The sequence below is a fragment of the Ciconia boyciana genome, chromosome 5 (genome assembly GCF_034638445.1).
Source record: "Ciconia boyciana chromosome 5, ASM3463844v1, whole genome shotgun sequence".
In the NCBI taxonomy this organism is placed as follows: domain Eukaryota; kingdom Metazoa; phylum Chordata; class Aves; order Ciconiiformes; family Ciconiidae; genus Ciconia; species Ciconia boyciana.
Window position 1 is genome coordinate 34,151,502 of NC_132938.1, and position 18,806 is coordinate 34,170,307.

Below are 18,806 nucleotides of genomic sequence, written 5' to 3' on the forward strand. Positions count from 1 at the left end.
TGCCATTGATGTAGAATTGCCTTTGGTATTAAAACTAACTACTTGACTGAAACGCGTGGAGCAGTTCATGTTTCTTGCAATGTGTCCACATCGGAGAATTGGCATGTCGTGCAGAAGAGACTGACCAAAATTTAAGAGATCCAAGTTTGCATGTCAGGAAAAATCTAACAGCAGTGACACAAAGCTCTACATGAATAGTTACCGGAATCCAGAATCAAAGACTTGTTTGTTAAAAGAAAACCTGAGTATCTTTACATAGAGGTTCATTCTCAAGTGTGAACTTTTTTTCAGGAATCCCGGAAGCTCAGTGAGATAGCATTCTGTATCTGGTTATCTGAGCTTTCTTTACAAATCACAGACAAGATACTTTCTCCCTCTCTAAATGGAAAGTTTGGACTATTCAAGACAGCTAAGTGTCTGAGGACATTAAGTCATCCAGTCCATGGGCTCTGTTGATGCTGGGAAAGAAGAAAAGTTTATGGTTCAGAAGGTATTCTAAGCTTGCAGAACTGATAACAATAACGGTACCCCACAGCATCACTTTTGCCAGGCCGTACTGAGAAAGGAGTTCCAGTTTAAGCCTTTGCATTTCACTTCTGCTGGAACACGTTATTGTTCTCTTTTTGCTGCTCCCCATACCAGACCAATCTCCATCAGCAGATGCTACTTTTGTGCAGAACTCCACTGAGTAATGCATATAATGCATATATGCATAAATAATGCATACAATTTCTGAGCTCAACAAGCCCCTCTACGCAGATCAGACTGCAAAACTTTCACCTATTTCACGTCTTAGAAAGAATCAAAAACCAAAATCACAACCCCATCCTAATTTAAGAGATTACCTCCTCCACTTCTTTCAGAGAAATTAAGGAGTCACTTTGATGCACAGGTCATGTGGAAAAGTAGAAGAGATGAAAAGAAGCCAACCCTCACAATCCCATAAGGCACATTTCATTCTTTAAACGTGCGAAAACTCATGTTGTCTGGTTCGGCTTCAGCAAGTAAGTCATCTAATACATCTTACTGAGGCAACTCATGTGATTCATTACGGCTAATCAAACCTTAAGTACTTAGGCAAATTCTGACCCCAGAAGAGAATATGTTGAGCCTGAACAGCGTCTGTGTACAGGAGACTGTAAAGCAGTGGTTAATATGTAAGCAACCTGCCGATAACTGTAACAAAAAGTATGTTTTCTTTGCTGATGAGGCTGGGCAAGTTTCTTGGCATGTGTGCCTTCTACTTTTAGAAGTTTCATTGACACAGCCTCAGTTGCTCAACAGCTGAGATTTGCCATAGGTTGCCAGAGGTACTTGTTGGTTACCTCAGCGTTGTTCGCTGGAAAACAGAAGATGATTGCAGCTCTCCTGCCACTCCCCCTTACACTCCCCTTGGTACACCCCCTTGAAGTCTCAAATGGCAGGCCTGCTTTATGCAGCTGAAGATCAAGTGCTGCCAGAACTTTTTTCCTACTGTTATGGAAAAGCAATAATTCATTTCTGACTCTACATAGCCAAGACCTCAAAAGAAAATAAACCCCCAAACTGTTGGAAAGAATAAAAATTGTCATCCAGTGTTCATGTAAATATACTTTGAAATCTTCATACCTTTTTTTTTCTGCAAATGGTAATGAATTCTTTACAGAGATACATTACATTTCTCTGATTTATTTAAATGTTCTTTTGTTGTTGTTCAATCTAATAAAATACAATGTTTTTTATTTATTAACACAGCTTAAAAATACTTCCTGGCTTTTTTTTTTCCCTTTGCAAACTTTTTTCACTCTGCGTTTGTATTTGAAAAGTTTAAAGGACAATCTGTCCTGCATAATAAAAGCCCTTATTTATCTAGTGGCTAAATGTAAAAGCTCTTATTTATCTAGTGGCTAAATGTATTCCAGGCAGCCAAAACGTGAAGCTTCTGTTCTGCCAAGTAATTCTGTCATGACCCGATGGGTATTAACCTGTTTGCAAGGAAGAATGCCTTCATTTTTATGGCATTTGCATTCCGCACAGAATCACTGACTATGAATAACATTGCCATGAACTAGGTGGAGAAGGTGACCCCCAAATCACCAGCCAGCACAGCTCACAAGGATATTAAAAGCTCTGCTAAATACCTTTCCTTCAGATAAAATTTCCCTGAAAACATTATTAATAGAATTAATATACCTACCTCCATAGCTAAGTACCTGTAAGTGAACTTTATTTTATAAGGTGTGATACCTTTGTTAGGAATATTGGGTTGATTAGAGAAAGGTATTCTTTCCTCCTTTTTTTCCTCTTTGCCATCCCGCCTCTCTGCTTTTTTGAGCTTTTTTGTATAATGTATTAATGACCTGTAAGTCTGGGCTAATATCCTATATTCTGCTCTACACATTAGTTACAATCAGTATTGTGAACTGTATCTGAAAGCATGTCAGAGTCCAAAAATCAGGATAGTTGTTTAAAAGTCATTAGGTTTTTCACAGTTAAACTTTATGTTATTTATCTCCAGAGCCTTTTTTTCTGAGCCTCACTTGGATCAAGATATATGTTTTCCAGGTTTTTCTTTACAATGCAAAAGGAGATTTTCTCCCAAACTTAGACTCAAGGTGTTGAAGAAAGCGTCTTAAGACTTAAATGAGATTGTAGAAGTTGGTAGTACTGATGCCTGTTAATATGGCACAGCTCTCAAAATCTCACAAAAATCTACAGAGCAGTCCAAAATTCAGAGGAAAAGAGGTAGATATCTCTCTATACATACTGCCTCCACTGTATGATAGATTTCTTCTCTAGGTTCATTTCCTGTACCACCATAGACATAGGTGACCACCCTATTCATTCTCACTGACTGGCCATTATTTTTTCATATTTCTATCTAGTTATTTGATTTGGTGAAAGCCATTTAATAGCAGAGTGACCCACTAAGATTGAAAACTGGGAAAATAAGGCCACTGTAAGCATTTAAATGGAAAATTACATGTTTAAACTTCAAGACTTTAAGTTTACTACATGTGTTCATTAAGTATATTAATACTTATCTCTTCAAAATTTCCTCCTGTCAATACATCCCACAGGACAATCAATACTCAGAACAGAAACAATTGAAAAAAACAACCTAGTGAAAAACAGGAAGGTGAAAGGAATATGTTAACAGGGGAAAAGACTATAATTTACAGAACGAGAACCCAGTCCTACATTTCTATTGCATCACTCAAGCAGAAGATTGAAGAGTGGGGAAAAAAAGAGGATGAGCCATTATTTTTTTACCTTTGTTTTGTACACGATAAAAATCTCATTGCTATTATCAGCTAAAGAATGGGGTGGAGAATGGTCATTTTGTATTTGTGCAGTAACAGCACATACAGTGCAGCAGTAATAAGCAGGGTAACTGGAAATTTCACAAAACTAATTTTCTATCATAGATTTGGCAAGACTAACTTATTGTGTGGCACTTAATTATTTTAGCATCTGACTTCTGACATGTAATGTAGTATAATCATGTAGAGGACTTAGTACAACTTTCCTATTTACAAATCCAGTTACTCTAAAAGTAGCCTTCAATAGTATTCAGATTTTAGGCATCACACACATCATTTATTGATATGGATTAGAACATTTAGTTAAAACTGTCATCCTGCACACATGGCAAGAGCAAGAGCAAATAACCTTCTGACTGCCAATGTTTTGGTTGAAGAGGCTTCCCATTAGTAACATAATTTCTCTGAATAATTGATGTGCATCATGAAAAAATCTTCGCTGTACTGCTTACATTAATGATGTAGCTATTTCTTAATAGGCTGATGACACTCCCTACAATACCTGAAATGTCTAGAAAAGGGAAGATGAGAAATTCTACTGAGAATTTAAAAGTAGTCCAACCACATGGGAACACAACATGAGTGTTTAAGAGAATGGTCCATGATTTATTCTTCTGCAGATAAACAGAAAATTGTTCATTCCTCTGAGCCATAAGTTCACTTACGTAGTGCTAAGTCACTGAACAGTCACTCCCCAAATATGTTTCTGCTCTTCTTATTTCGTCAGACTGACCCTGTGCATGATCATATGAATTAAGAGACTCACAGTATGAGAGCTGAATCAGAGTTATAGATGCTTGGCTTCTTTCAGATTTGCCGTTCTGAAAGAGTTTCCCTGTAGAAGGAGAAAGGCAAAACCTAGCCAGGTTAAAGATGGAATTTGATCTACTTCAGAAAGGAGCTATACAATGGCCTAGTCTCAACATGGACAACAAAGGTACTTTTGAGTATTTCCGTATGGCAGTTCAGGCAGTATCTAACAGCATAGTGATGGCAGCAGGGATCTCATTCACCTGGGCTAATTCTTGTCTGTTTTCCTGTAGTCATGGAGATATGGAGCTCATTGCTGCCTCCAAACGTGCCCAGGAAGCTTTGGTAAATAACCAAAAAATTCTTGGGCATGTTTCTAGTCAGCACTGAACTCCATGATTCTACTAGTTTCTGATCTAGCTGGTTTAAAGCTGGACTGTGAGTATGTTTGTGAGCTGCAGTTGCACATTTGACTGTAGGATACATGCATCCCCTGGGAGGCTGCGAAACCAGCAAACTGGGATAACTGCTATTTGCTTTAATTACATGATCCATTAATACATACTAAACATTTGAATCAGAACTGACACATTTACAAATGGCTAGCCATAAATTGAAGGCTGACAATCTGAGTTTGAGCCCCTCAAAATGGGAACTGTTCCAATAGCAGGCACTTTACCTTGGCTGCACAGCCAGTGGGAAAGGACTTTCCACTGCAGAAAAGGAAAGCTGCGGCTGTGCAGGACTACCAGACCTCCCAGAAACATGCTTGCTGAGGTTTGCGACACTCCACTGCTTTTTATAAAAGCAGTTATGGATCTGTCAACATTTCAAAGCCACCACAGTGACTGAGAGCAGGGAAAGACATTTCAGTTGTTAACAGAGCAATGTAGTATAATTAGGGCTGAGATAATATCTGGCCATTTCTCCTGTTTCAGGTGGCGGCATTTCAAAACCCCATTAATACTGGATGTAAATATTTAAATTCACACTTTACAGGCAGTATTGACAGAGGAAGACACGCACATACACATGACTGCTTCAGGTGGAATCTTCACAGAAGAAAAGTCCTTTGGTCTAATAGCAGAAACCTACACTATTAAATATTATTTTTTTAACTGTAAGGAATATTGTTATACATTGTGGAAATAACTATATTTAGAGCAAATGACATTTAAATCCAAAAAATGAAACAGAAGGGAATACATTCAATCTGTAAGTCCTCTACAAAAAAAAAGATAGAGATCTAGAGGTGCTGAAAATGGTTCACACCTTCACGGGCTTTGCCTGCATCCTTGACAGAACATGGCATTAGTCTCTTCAGGAAATCATATGCATGTGGAGTGGGTAGAAGCACTGTAGGGCTGGTATAAAATCTTTATGGAAACAAGTTAGCTTTATTTTTTGTGAAATGTAAGCTAAGTAACTAGCTTGAACTGAGGATAGTTGGTGATGATATGTGATCGCTGGTCTTTTTCAAATATTATCTGAAGCAAATTTGAAGACCCATTCATAGAAATTTAAATAAGAGTTTTTCCCCAGCAGTGAAATGTTAGTTATATGTGATCCACTGATAGCACAAGGTTTGGGTTTCACGATAAAAAATTTGTTGGAAAGTTGCGATCTAAGCAAAAGAGTTAAGTTGAAAGTTGTCATATAAAAACTCAAAGACAATGAAGACTTTTCTTCACAAGTCAGCTGTATCGGTAGTTCTGGTGTTCATGGAAAACCTCTGTTTTCTTAAAGCCTCCAGTAAGGATACATGTATGTGTGTATATGTATATATAATGTATGTATGAATGTCTGTATGCACATACACACCACATATGGTGATGGAATATCACAGAAAAGAGGCAAGCATATCCACAGCCAAAATTTTTAAAGGTATTTCCAATGATTTGATGTATTTGGATTATAGTGTTGAAAGGAAAGGACTTATGTAAGTAGAATATGTGCAGGGAGAAAGAGATGATGATTGTAAGATTTATTCTGGCTATTCTTAATGTTACTTATTCTTAGCATTAGCTATTCTTAGCCTAAGACTATTCTTAGCCCTAAAATGAGTTTTTTAAGATATCTGGCCCAGGGGAACGATTTGAACTATTTAGGCTGAAGGAGAGGGAGGCACAAAACCTCTCCAACCTGTGAACAGATAGAGCTGCCAAGTCCCAGGCATCTCAGACAAATATGACAAGGCTTGTAGGAAGAGGCAATTTATTAAGCTGATTGATAACACCGGAATGAAAAGAAGAACCATCGTACATGTGACGCTCTGGTGCTGTATCCCATCCTGTGGCACCTTCTGCTGCTCTCCGCCAGATTTTGCCTATGATGTATCCCAAAAGCAACTTCCGAAGCGCTATCTGCTAGGACAGCCACAGCAGATCTTTCCTCTTGGTTCCCACCGCTCCCTGGAGCTTCGCCACGAAATCCCACGTGGAGTGCTGCGTGACATGCCGCCCCACCACACGCTCCTGAAAGCTGCCCTGGAAAATACATCCAGCAAGCGATAAAGGTCATTTCGAAGGTGGCCAACTCCGGAGCGGCCGTTCCTCCTGCCTCCTAACCCCAGGCCAGGGAAGGCATCCACCCACACGCTCACCCGTCTACAACTGTGTGGAAAATTGTTTTCTGAGGGCGGATCATGAACCACCCCCACAGGTGCTGTTCCCACGCAGAACTTCAAAGCACTCGGGGTAAAACTAGGTTAGAAAACCCCGGTGGTTGTTGGTAATGAGAAATGGTAGAGTCGCGGGTGGGACTTTAACGATCGCTCCTCGACCGTGAGGAGGTGCAGGGGGGTCTGCAACAGCTCTGAGGCGGGCACCGGCCCCACCCACGGGGTCGGGGCTGCCCGGCCTCCCTTTCCCCGAGGGACATCGGCGGGAAACACGGCCCGACCCTCCAGGGAAGACTCCCATCTCCCCGCCGCGCCACCGCTCCGCTCGCCTGAGGGGGGCTGGCGTGCTTCCTGAGGGGAGGAGAGCAGAGGAGGGCGGGAAGGGGGTCGGCGGGGCGGGGTGGGGTTAACCGGCCCCGCACGTGTGGGAAGGCCGGGCATGGGGACTTCCTGAGGAGAGTAGCTTTCGCTGCCGAGAGAGACTCGCCGCTGCCTCCGCACCTCCGCGCAGCCCGACCCGCCGCCGCCTCAGGGAGCCGTGCCCGGGCCCCGTAAGTGGCGCCCTTCTCCCGCCTTTCCCTTCCTCGGGGCCGGGTGGACGAGGGGTTGGGGGAAGCGCCGCTGCCGGGGCCTCTCGCCTGGCTCGGACGTGGGGGGCGAGGGGATATCGCCCCCTCGCCCCCCACGTCCGAGCCAGGCGAGAGGCCCCGGTGTGCGGTTGGAGGGGCTCTGACCTCCCGCCTCCGAGGGGAGCTCCGAGGAGTTATTCTTAGTGCCAGGCGACTTGTGCGGGGAGAGAGGCCAAGGGCTTCTCTGCTGCCTTTTAAAGTCCGCTGTGGGGGAAACGGCCGTGGCTTTTTCCTGCTGCCCCTGCTCGTCGTCCCCGCTAGCGCTCGGCTGCTGCAGCCGGGGAGGGGGGGGGGGTCTGGCGCCCACGGGCAGGGGCACGAGTGGGTGCCGGGCACAAGGGGAGAGGCGCTCCTGAAGGGTGCTGGGCGAGAGGTGTGGGACCATATTTGCTGGTCCTGGGGTAGTATCTGCTGCTACTGTAAAGGTTTGGAGGCGTGGATGGGTGAAACTGCCCTCCCTGGGCTTCCGGCAAGCTCGCTCAAGCACTGACTTTACCTGGAGGTGCTATCCGTGCAGGTTTTTACTGAATCAAAGCATACAATCGCAATGCAACCTCAGTTCTTCAGTGCCTTTTGAGAAGCTGGAGAAATCACGCTTCAGTGGAGAGCGCGAAGTGGGTGCAGGTCCCTAACTGTTGTAAAGCAAGTTTAGGAAACTTAAGATTCTTCCCTTCTGCCAACTTTGCATGTTTAAATATAGAAATGTGTTTGAAGTTTATGTCATCCAGCGTGTAATGCTACTGGCAGCTGGAGAAAGCCAGTCCAATGAAATAATATTTAAAATTTAACGTATCTGAAGCAGCAGAACAAAATCCTTCATTTTAAAATATTGGTTATCACTTGAGCTTTACAATACCATTTGGATGATAGAGTGTTGTAGATCTGATGCAAGTCTTGCCTCTGGGTGAACTCCATTAATTCATCTGAACTAAATTAGTTTTGGGGGAGTGGGGGTATCACACCACTTGGTTCTGACAGTGAGTGTAGTTTCTGCTGATTGTTATGCCGGTGCTTAACACATCATTCCAGCAAAAGTAACTTACCTGTGAAAGGGATAGAAGTTTCCTGAAGTTTGGCCCAAGCTGTGAAAGGAACTCCTTCAAGCCCACTCTCTGCTTTAAGTATATTAATACCTAACATGTATTTCTTTTAAAAGCTTTCAAACACATTTCTCTGTATTCTTGCTAATTAAAACCAAAACAAATACATTGAGAGGCATTCAGATGTTTCAGAGATGGGGAAAGTAAGACAAGGGATCATGGCATATAGAACTTGTATATATTGAAACAAGCTGATGGTAGTTTGTTTATGCTAGAAAGACAAAACAAATTCTATGAAAAGTTCATGTAGACACTGTGCAGATTCAGTACATAATGGATCTTGGATTAGAATTTGGATTACATAGGGTGGAAAATGTTTTGAGTTCTGGTTTGTGTTACCTAATGGCATTAAAACATTAAGATTGACGGTAAAAATAAGCATAAGGCCTATACAAAAACTAAACTTGTTTTCATTGACATCTATAATGTACTATATAGTCAGGCAGAAAAAGACATGGTGCCTGCCCTACTCCTGTAAGCAGATGTCCGTTGCTGCAGTTGATTCCATTTGACACTACCCCTGTCCACACAATTCTTCTAAACCCTGCTGGGCTCTGATACAAATTGGGACAGGAATAAAACAACCCCACAGAGACATAAGTAGTCGTAATGATATCTTTTGAAAGGTGCAGTGACTTTTTGTATGAATGGCATACATTTTTAGTCTTTTGCCACATGTTGTAATGAAGATTATCCATGCATGGAGTAATCTTCTGTCTAACTGATGTTACTAAAATACAACTTTTGATTCTTCAGACTTGGATGAAGACTGGCACTTTGTGAAGTTTTAATGCAACGAAGTTTTGATCCCGAAGCTCAGTATGTTGGCTAGCGTGTGCATGCATAAATGGTCTGACCAAGGTTCTTGACCTCAGTAAAAATGTACTTGATAAGATGCATGAATATGTAGCTGCTTCTAGCTTTGTACACACTTACAAATTAAATCAAAATCAGTTTCAACTTTCTTAATGAATTAATGTATTTAGCATATTTTCAACCTGTCTTTATATAATTCTAACTTTTTTTTAAGCTTAAGGTTCTACTTAACAAGGTACTTAAGGATGACAATGAATTTGGAGTCAATGTCTTAAGTTATTGATGCCATTATTAGCTGCTTTATGGGGATATTTGCTATATGAATATGTTGGCATAATAAGTGGCAGTGAGTACAAAAAGACAGGTAAGATAAAAGGAGAATAATAATTTAAAACTTTTTAAAAACTTCTTCACTTTTTAAGTGTTTTGGCAACAATGTATTTTGAAGGAAGAGGCTTCTGTTTGTAAATCAGTGGTTGCAGATGGCTGTTACAGTGACTAAAACCAGACAAAGCTCCTGGGTAAGTATGTTGGATACAAGGATTCAGCAGCTTAGAATTCCTCTAGGTGAACATAATTGCAAAACCCCCATGTATCTTAAGTGAAAAGATGTGAAACTTAGTTTTACAAGTGTAGGGACCAGAAATGGGACAGCGTTTAACTCTGCAACACATTGCTTCTACCTTTCAAAGGTTGTGACATGCGTCACATGAAAAGTTGTGACATGCGTTCATTGCAAAATGAGATGTATTGAAAGGTGCTGTGAAGATTTAGTTCCTCCTTTTGTGCCTTGGCAGATTTTTGTTCATTTTGCAGTGGACTTTATGTTTAAGACAGAGGTGAGCGAAGAGGAAAGACTGCAAATGATCAAAAAAGGGCTTAAGCTAAATCTCATTCCCTAAGTTGTCATAGAGGTTCTAAGATCATAAAGTTCTCTGTGCTTTACTCATATACCTTTTGATCTTCTTCACCTGTGTTGGTTCTATAGATATTTTGGCGTCTGTCCATCATGATACAGGTATCCTATGTCACCACCCCCACCCCTCCCAACATGGCATGCTTTCCTGGTTTGCCGGCTGTCCTGTTTTTAACCAGAATTCTCCCCAGCTCATGGGATGACATACTTCAGGGTGGAACCCTTTAGGGAATCTTTCTTTTACATAGGCAATATTAGGTAGGGCATTATCATAAAATATAGCATGCACTGTAGGCTACCAGTCCTGTCTTTGACTTATTGTTCATTTTGGATACTAGAATGAGCAATTTTCTGCCATTTCTTTTCCCTTCTTCCCTCAGGTACTTCCCAGGCAGTTAGTGATCTATTAATGCCATATAGCCAAGATGTAGAAAACAGTTTGCAAAGCCATTTGTATGCATATTTGTGACTTTAAAGCAAAACTTCATGTATTCACATTAGGTTTTTACATACTAAGATATTAAAAATTATTTTATATGCCGCTGAAATTATTAGAAAGTATATAAAAATACTTGGATTCATGTTTCTGTGTCTAAAAGTTTTCATGTATCTGAAAGTGCCCACCTTCATGACACCTTTGCCGTTTATCACATCGCCTTTGATCCCTCAGTGTCACAATACAATTCTGATCCTCAGTCTTTTCGATTCTTCAACCTTCTGTGCATTGTCCAGTTGGGGTGAGAATCATCCTCATTCCACTGCTTTAGTAGCTAAACAATTTAGTATTGGTAAGTCAAGTGACAGGGCTGTTGGAGGCAAAGAGTTGAGCTTTCAGGAAATGACAAATGTGTCCTCCTCTCTGCTGGGAAAAGCATTTGTATAAGTGATCTGCCACTACAACTCCAGTGAGAGTTATAAAGGTTACTAGTAAAAGTGGCTTCTGGGATTCCTAAGTTTAGTCATTGCTGACAGTCATCCAAGATCTGCACTATTATCTTGCCTGATCTCAAAATTGTAATTTATCTGAGTGGAGGTACTCCAAGGGGAAGATCATTTAGAAATGCACTGAATGTTGTTATTGTCTTCACGAGTTCCTGCATAGGGTTGCACATGTGTGGAATAAGAGATTTCTGAATGTATGTAGGATACTGATGGGGAAATGTATTGCATGTGCTTGACCACAGGATGAGCAGTTAGCTCAGGACATCTTGTTCTGCACAGCTGGAGAAGAAATGCACCATTGCATTGAATAAAGCATTCTGCTGGCGAGATGATTGTTGCAGACCTCTTAATGTTGAGATCTGATCTACAGAAACTTTGTATGCGGATATCCTTTAGTTCCATCAGTCTCACTTGACCATGAGCCCCCATAGAAATGAGGGTGGGCAGGTTGTGACAGTTGATAGTCTAATGGCTGGTGTTGGGTCTGTATTTATTGAATGTAAGTAGGGGAGAGGTGCTACTGCAGTAGCATACATAAAAAATTTTCATATCTATGCTCTATTTACTGTGGCCATTAAGATTCTGTCCTAGACTGCATAGACTCCCATATACGTACATGCACACCCAACATGCTACAAAGAACTGTCAAACTAGAGTAGAATATTAGTATGGTTAAACTTAATGACAGAGGTCCTCACAAATAAAGTATACCTCCATATCATAAAGTTAATAGAATCCTGAAGGAAGACCCAGCCTCTCAAAATGTAGCCCAGACAGCAATGAACTCATATTTTGAATGGTATGGAATAGCACCAGGAAGGACATCGCAGCTCTTCTAACAGCTAGCTACTCTAGTTTGGGTTATGGCTTCTACAAACAGCATGACATTAGTCATGCTAGTTTACTAGATAAGAATCCAGGCCATAGGATGACTTCTCCAAAACTTATTTTGGAAGGGTAGATTCTCTTCTTAGTGTCTGAATGACTGCATGCATCTGACAAGTAGAAGTAAACCAGCCACGCACGAAAAAAAATGGAAGAAATGTTCATATATAAACCATCACATTATTGTCCTGCTTGTTCACAGACTCCGGTTCTTCTTCCATCTCACTTTTTCAATTACCTTTTCCTGCGACACCCAGTAGTTAATGTAGGTGACCCATAAAGACCTCTGTGCAGTTGCTAGAGAAAGGTGATGTTTGGTGCCCTCAGTTCCCTGTGACAACTCATCAGAAATGCAGCAGAGTGCACACAACAGCTGCTGTCCTGATAAGTAATCAGAATAGGCAGAGTCAGTGCTGGTGATTCAGTGTTACACTGTAGTCCCCTGTGTCACTAATGGCAGGGTGGTTTTGCCTCTGTAATGGTAACATCAGTTTTTAGAATTCTTGCATGGCTGTTCTCACTGAATTACCTCATTTCTGAAAATTATTTTGTCAGATGTAATACCAGAAAGGGATGGTACTTGGTTAGATTCATCCAATTGTACTGGTTACTAGAATTTTGGCGAGCAACAGTTTATCTGCTGTAGAAAGGTGACAAAATGTAGAAAGGTGTCAAGTGACAGAATCCAAATAAATACATTTTCTTCATAGATATTCTGCAGGGAACTTAACTAGGAATCATTTGTCAGCTGAGATTGGATTGAAGGAAAAGACAAACTGTACCAAGTGATTTTGCCAGACTTCACTACTGTCTTCTGTGTTTAATATACAACTTCACTTCATCTGTGCTTTTTGCTTTCCAGAATAAAGTGATTTTTTTGAGAAATGTATGGAATAAATTTTTTTTTGCTTAAAAGAACATTCTTCTTTACATGACTTTTTTGGGGGGGAGGGAGTTGGATTCAATGCAATCTAATCTTCGTTTCCTTTACTGTGAAAACAGTGAATGATGTGGATAACCTGTTCTGTAGCTGTGTGAATTCATGTAGCTAACCCCTGGTCCTTGCCCATTTTGTTCGAGGTTAGTTTATTCTGTCTGGAGTTTGATTGCACGCTGTTTGACAAGATGGGAAAGCGATTGTGTTTATTTTATTTTGTTTGCGCAGTACCATGTGTATTGTGGTTATGGAATAAATAATAATTGAAATGGAATTTGGAAGGGATTATTTATTGTCCTCTTCTCAGTTTCCTTAGATTGAGAAACATCTCCATATTAGTTAAGGAAAATGTAACATTTGGCTATCATGAAGATATCCGATTACTCCCACGAGGACTTAAATTAATTCCTCTGAATTCAGTGTTTATGCGTGATTTGGTGTAATATGGATTTCATTCTGCTCTTGAATGTTTTTGGACTATCATGCAGTTGAGAGAAAACAATGGGATGTGACTTGCCATGAAATACTTTCAGCACTGTGAATTAGGTGAAAAAGCTTGTGGAAATACAGAATTAGCACGAATGTGTGATTCTTTTCAAAGGTACACTGATGGCTTCAGTATGCTTTTTACAAGCAGTAATTTAGATGACTGGGCTGTATTTTTTATTCTTGTAATGATAGTCTAACTTGGTTTAGGGTTTAAAGTTAACAGTAAGTATTTCAGTGGAGTCAGTAGCAGAATTTAATTGCTTTGTTCTGCTGTAAGGATTCAAAGAGAGGGAGAACTATTAAGGGTAGTACTGAAGAAATATGTATCGTGAAACATCAGTTTTGTTGTGTGGAAATTGAAGGCCATCAAAAATTCTTACATGGTTTTGCAATAATAGGTACATGGTAATTTCTACGTTCTGCTGTTGTTCTTCCTCAGCAATATGTTTTTAGAAAATCTGGATGCGTTACACCTATGCACTGCTTACCAAACTGTGTCCACCCTCTATGAGTCTATGTAAAGAAACATAGACTCAAGGAGGGGCCCTGGGAGGTTAGCGATAAGGAGGGGCCATTCTGCAGGTGCAATGAGGTCTCCTCCTGTGTGAAGAGGGAAGTCCCGAGCTGGGGGCTTCCTGGAGGCCTGTTTGTAGAAAGCACCTCTTAACATCTATGAATTTGTATTTCAAAAAACTGTTTTTGAATAGGGCATGAGTATGCACTAGGTAAATTGCTATGCTGACAAAAACTAATAAGAGAAAAAAGGCAGTTAGCTAGAACTAGATCAATAAAAAGATCCAATATAAAATTCAGTAATATGAATTACAAAGAAGTACACAGTGCTTGGTTAGAAATACTATAAAATTGGCAATTATAATATTCACTGTCAGATGGAAAAGTCCTGAGAAGTTGAAAATAGTACTACTTAAAATACCATCTATGAGGAGACTTCACTATTGTATCTAATAAGCCTCCTTTAGGTTTTCACTGTTTTAAGGTGACCTACGTACCTGTCCTTTCCATCCCTTGAAGTGTATCTTATCCTTTCTGTTAGTTTAATTCTGTGCCCCATTCTGAATTGGCCTACATAGTTACTATGGATAAAGATTAAAATATCTTTTCAAGTTACTTCATAAAGTACATTGACTCCTAAGGAAGCCTCAAAAGTGAGTTGCTGTTCCTCATATTCTCACAGTGCTGTCTTTCCATTTCCCAACTTATTTTTCAGTGCAGTAGAGACTGCTACACTTCATGTTTACATCAGTTCGTGTGGAATAACTTGATGGTCTGTAGAGATCTGTGCTGGTGTAAACAAACAAACTATGCCTACAGCCCCATCCCCTGACCGTGCTGGAGCTAAAAACATCTTTGGAAATAGATTTATGGAGGTGAAGTATTTTTCCTAAGGTCCATAACTGGCTTCTCCCAGTATTTGTATTTTTCTGCCTTCTTGTCCAGAGCCAAATGGGTTCTTGTTATTGTCCATTTATGTGAAAGATCTAAATACCTGGCAGAAAGTAAAGTCAACATCCTTATTTTTTTCCAGTATCCAAATGCTTGAAACCAAATCTAGCAGATTAGTCAGACTCTTCTTGTGGTCTAAACAACTGAGTGGGATTTCAGCACATTAATCTTATTTAGTTGTCACTTATGTGGTAAAAAAGAGTATTATGAGGTTCTCTGTGGTAGTTTGTTTTCTGTAGCAGTGGTGGCTGAAGATGAGATGCTGCATAGGGAAGCAATGGTGATTCACACGGTATTTGCTCCTGAGGGTTGGAATGGGAGCAAGTGAATATCAATACCTTGTTTAAGGCATGTGGTAGAACCCAGATCACCTGAGAACTTCAGGTTTTCAGTCACATTTTGTGTAAATTCTTGTGCTGCATAGAACTTAAGTTACGAGCCATATCAGGTCTGCATCGTTCTCTGGGTTGCATGAAAACTAAACATGTGATGTAAGTAAAACATTCAGTGCCGGCTTGTTTACATATTCTCAGAACATTAGGAAGAAGAGCATACTTTGTGGTCTTTGGTTTTACTCTTGCTGACTTGCTAGCAGAAATTTCCTTGACAATAAAATAAATATGTTAGAACAATCCCACAGTGGACACCAAAATTATTTGAATGCATACTTTTGCAGGAATGAGTTGTTCATAAATGTTTTCCCATATGGAAAGTGTTGTGACTTCGCAATTAATGCGTTCTCTGCTTCTTTCTTTGTCAAATATATTTTATTATCTTTTTAAACTAAAAGCAATACAGCATTAGAGTGAGATATTGCTTGCCTGTTTAGCAACAACAACAATAATAATAATAATTTTATTTTGCTGAAGTGTGTGACAGTCACATCAGAGCTTGAGTTCATGGATGTTTTAGGCCAAGGTCATCATGAAGACTAATTTGTGATCTTCCACTGCCCTTCCCAAACACACACATACTCCCCAAAATCATACATTTGGATTTTAGAGCTTAGTTTTATTGTAGCTCTGCCAGTTACAATGATTTTATATATGACTTTCCTACCAGTCTTGCTTTCTGTTCATTTTTCCACCTCTGTTTAGTTTTCCCTGCTCTCTTCTGAATGTCCAACCTCTGAAATTGTATTTTTGGTGGGAATTATATTGACCAACTATTGCTGAGACTCCTTTAGATTTTCAAGACAATGAGAAGTTTTCAGGAGTTGAAAAGTAGATGTTCATATGTCATTTGGAAAAACCTTCTCCTTATTTGTCCTGTGAAAATGCACCTTTCATCATGGTGGTAGAGCCTGATACTGAAAAATACCATGTGGTAGCAAGTTAACATTTGCTATGAGGTGTTCTGGTAGAATGACTATTTTAAAGCAGTGAGGTATTCACTGTCTGATTTTTGCATGGTGGAGAGAGAAGATACTGTCTGAGAGAGAAAAATCAACCCTGTAACATGCTTTCCCTAAGAGAAGGAAGTTGGTTATAATTGTTTCAACATTTATTCCTTAGTGGGACACTGCTTCTGGGTATCCAGTCCAGAATTGTTTGCAGTCTCCCATGCAATGTCCAACTATTAGAAATATTTTATTAGACCATTTTAATTTATTACATGCATGTGCCTTATTCTGAGGCAACTAGTTTCAACATCAGACTTAATAACCCCATTTTGTATTTCTATTTGTCCCAGATACAAACTTTATAAACCTTCCTGCAATTTCATAGTACTCTGTAAAGCCTTCTATGGTGTTTAATTGCCTATATACTCCACTTCATTAGTTGTCTAAGCAAATAATTTTGGATTTGTATTAAATACGATTTTTTTTTTCTATTTGACTGTTTTTCTCTCTTATGTGGTAACAGATGGGTTGCACTTAGTTCAATGAACCAGATGCAAAAAGAGCAGAATTCGCAGTAAAATAATGTTGATGTTGCATTTTTATCCACACACAATAAATTAAGTCAACTTTCTGATTATGTAAAGTGAATGTTTACACTATTTCATTGTTACTGATTAAAATGTATCCACTACGCTCTGTGAAACAAGTAGCTTTCCCAGTCTGGATGGGCTCATAGGTATAGTTTGTGCATTTCTTACTGAAGCCATGTCAGCATAAGCAGCTCTTGTGTTGTGCTCCAGGCTGCTATCTCTTGTTCCTGCTTCAGTAATCATCCCTCTGTGCTTGCACAGCTGTTTGTGGTACTGTGCAATGAACTGGATTGGGAAACTAACTCATTTTTTTCCTTGGGATACTTTTGATTAAGGATTAGTTCCCTGTTCCAGTTTGTCACATGGCCACACACATGGCTGTGCAGCCACAACTAGGGGATGGATACAGAGGAGAGAATAGAATAAACAGTATGAGCTGCTTAAATTGTACCACCTTTGGGAGAAACTATCGACTATGCTTCACATAGCTGTAAAACATACAGTAATTTCTCTTATCCTCTCTGACTTTTGTCTTTCCTTCCTTTTAGACCATCATATTTTCTTTTTACTGGAGAAAGCAGTAGTTGCAAAAGCTTTGGTCATAGGAGTGCTGTATCCCTCAAACTTTTGAAGTAAGTTTAAGCATTTAGAATCACATTTTTCCTGCAACATAGGAACTCCTGTAGAGTTCATTTCCATATTTTCATTCCTTTTAACAGGAGCTAAAAAAAGTAATACATTTTTGATCAAGAAGATGTCACTCACCAATTGCATTTTTGCTGCTGCTATCTTGTACACTTGCTTGGTAAATGCCTTGTATATGAAACTATATTTTTATGAAGTATTTTGGATAGTTCCTACTTTGCATCTGTTACATCTTTACTATAACTGTAGTTCCGTTACTGCATATTTGACCTGATTCTGATCTCGGTTTGACATTGTAAGTAGGGAATATTTCCATAGGAATCAGTGAAATTACTGAAATTGCAAAACATCCCTCTTCTCCCTGCCCCCCAACACTCTCTCAACTCCAATTTGCATTTATTAGGAGGCTATTATAAGCTATCAGAGATCTTCAAAATGATCTTCTTGTGCCTGTTTATGAAAACATGTAATATTACAGTATATTTGTCCAAGCAACTGCTTGGACACAAATCACCCCTCCTGTAGAAGATGGTGAGTGGGATAAGTATCTTCCTTTAATCTAAACCAGGGAACAATGAAACCCTGTATTTTAGCATGGTTGAAACCTAGCTAATGAAAGTGTGGGTTTCAATGTTCCATATGGTTTCTAAGGGTCTGATAACAAACATTGCTGATAACACACAGGCAAACAGTGAGCTGATTTAATTGCAACTGTTTGCAGATGGCAGAAAGGCAGCAGAAACACAGAATGATGTGAATGGTGCTCATAGAGGGACAGCTTGGGGTTGGAAATGGTGGCTGGACAGAAGCCTGGAACTGTAAGCAAAGAAGCTCATTCCTTGTACTTTGACACCTGCTATGTTCAGGGAAACAGGACTCTGGAAATGCACAGCAGGGCTTGTGAGATACGCAACACTGAATTTCTCCACCTCGCTGGAGGAGATTGCAAACCCTTGAAAACAGATCATATGAGTCAAAAGGGAAAATCAGAAGTTGGTGGAGCATCTGCTTTCTAGGGAGACAAGCTTGCAAGTGCTGTACATAGAATCTTCTTTGATGGTAAACAAACCCCTTGAAAAATTCACCCAAAGCCTGGAGGAAGACCTGAAACAGTGCTATATAGCAATTTTACCCACAGTGCTACTTCTGTGAAGTGGCATTCTCATAAGCAACTAGCATGGCTGCTGGCTTGAAGGTGGAGAACTTTTGCATTTCTCTTAGGAAAATTAGCAAGCAGGATTTCAGGAACAACAACAAAAAAACCTCCACAAAACTCATCTTGGGAAATAAATCTGTGAATTGGATAGGCTATAGAAATCATCTGCCCGGATGCGGAACTGGGTCAGTCAGGGAACTTGCATAAGGCTGAATATTTTACC

General features: G+C 40.0%; 1 protein-coding gene across 2 annotated transcripts in view; it reads left to right on the forward strand.

Moving 5' to 3' along the window:
- The first annotated feature begins 7,120 nt into the window (after positions 1-7,120).
- SLC7A2 (solute carrier family 7 member 2) overlaps positions 7,121-18,806 on the forward strand; it is a 60,630-nt gene continuing 48,944 nt past the window's right edge. For both annotated transcript variants that reach the window (XM_072862816.1, XM_072862819.1), the window contains exon 1: positions 7,121-7,223. The gene's annotated coding sequence lies outside the window, so the exon portion shown is untranslated. The remainder of the gene's footprint in view (positions 7,224-18,806) is intronic.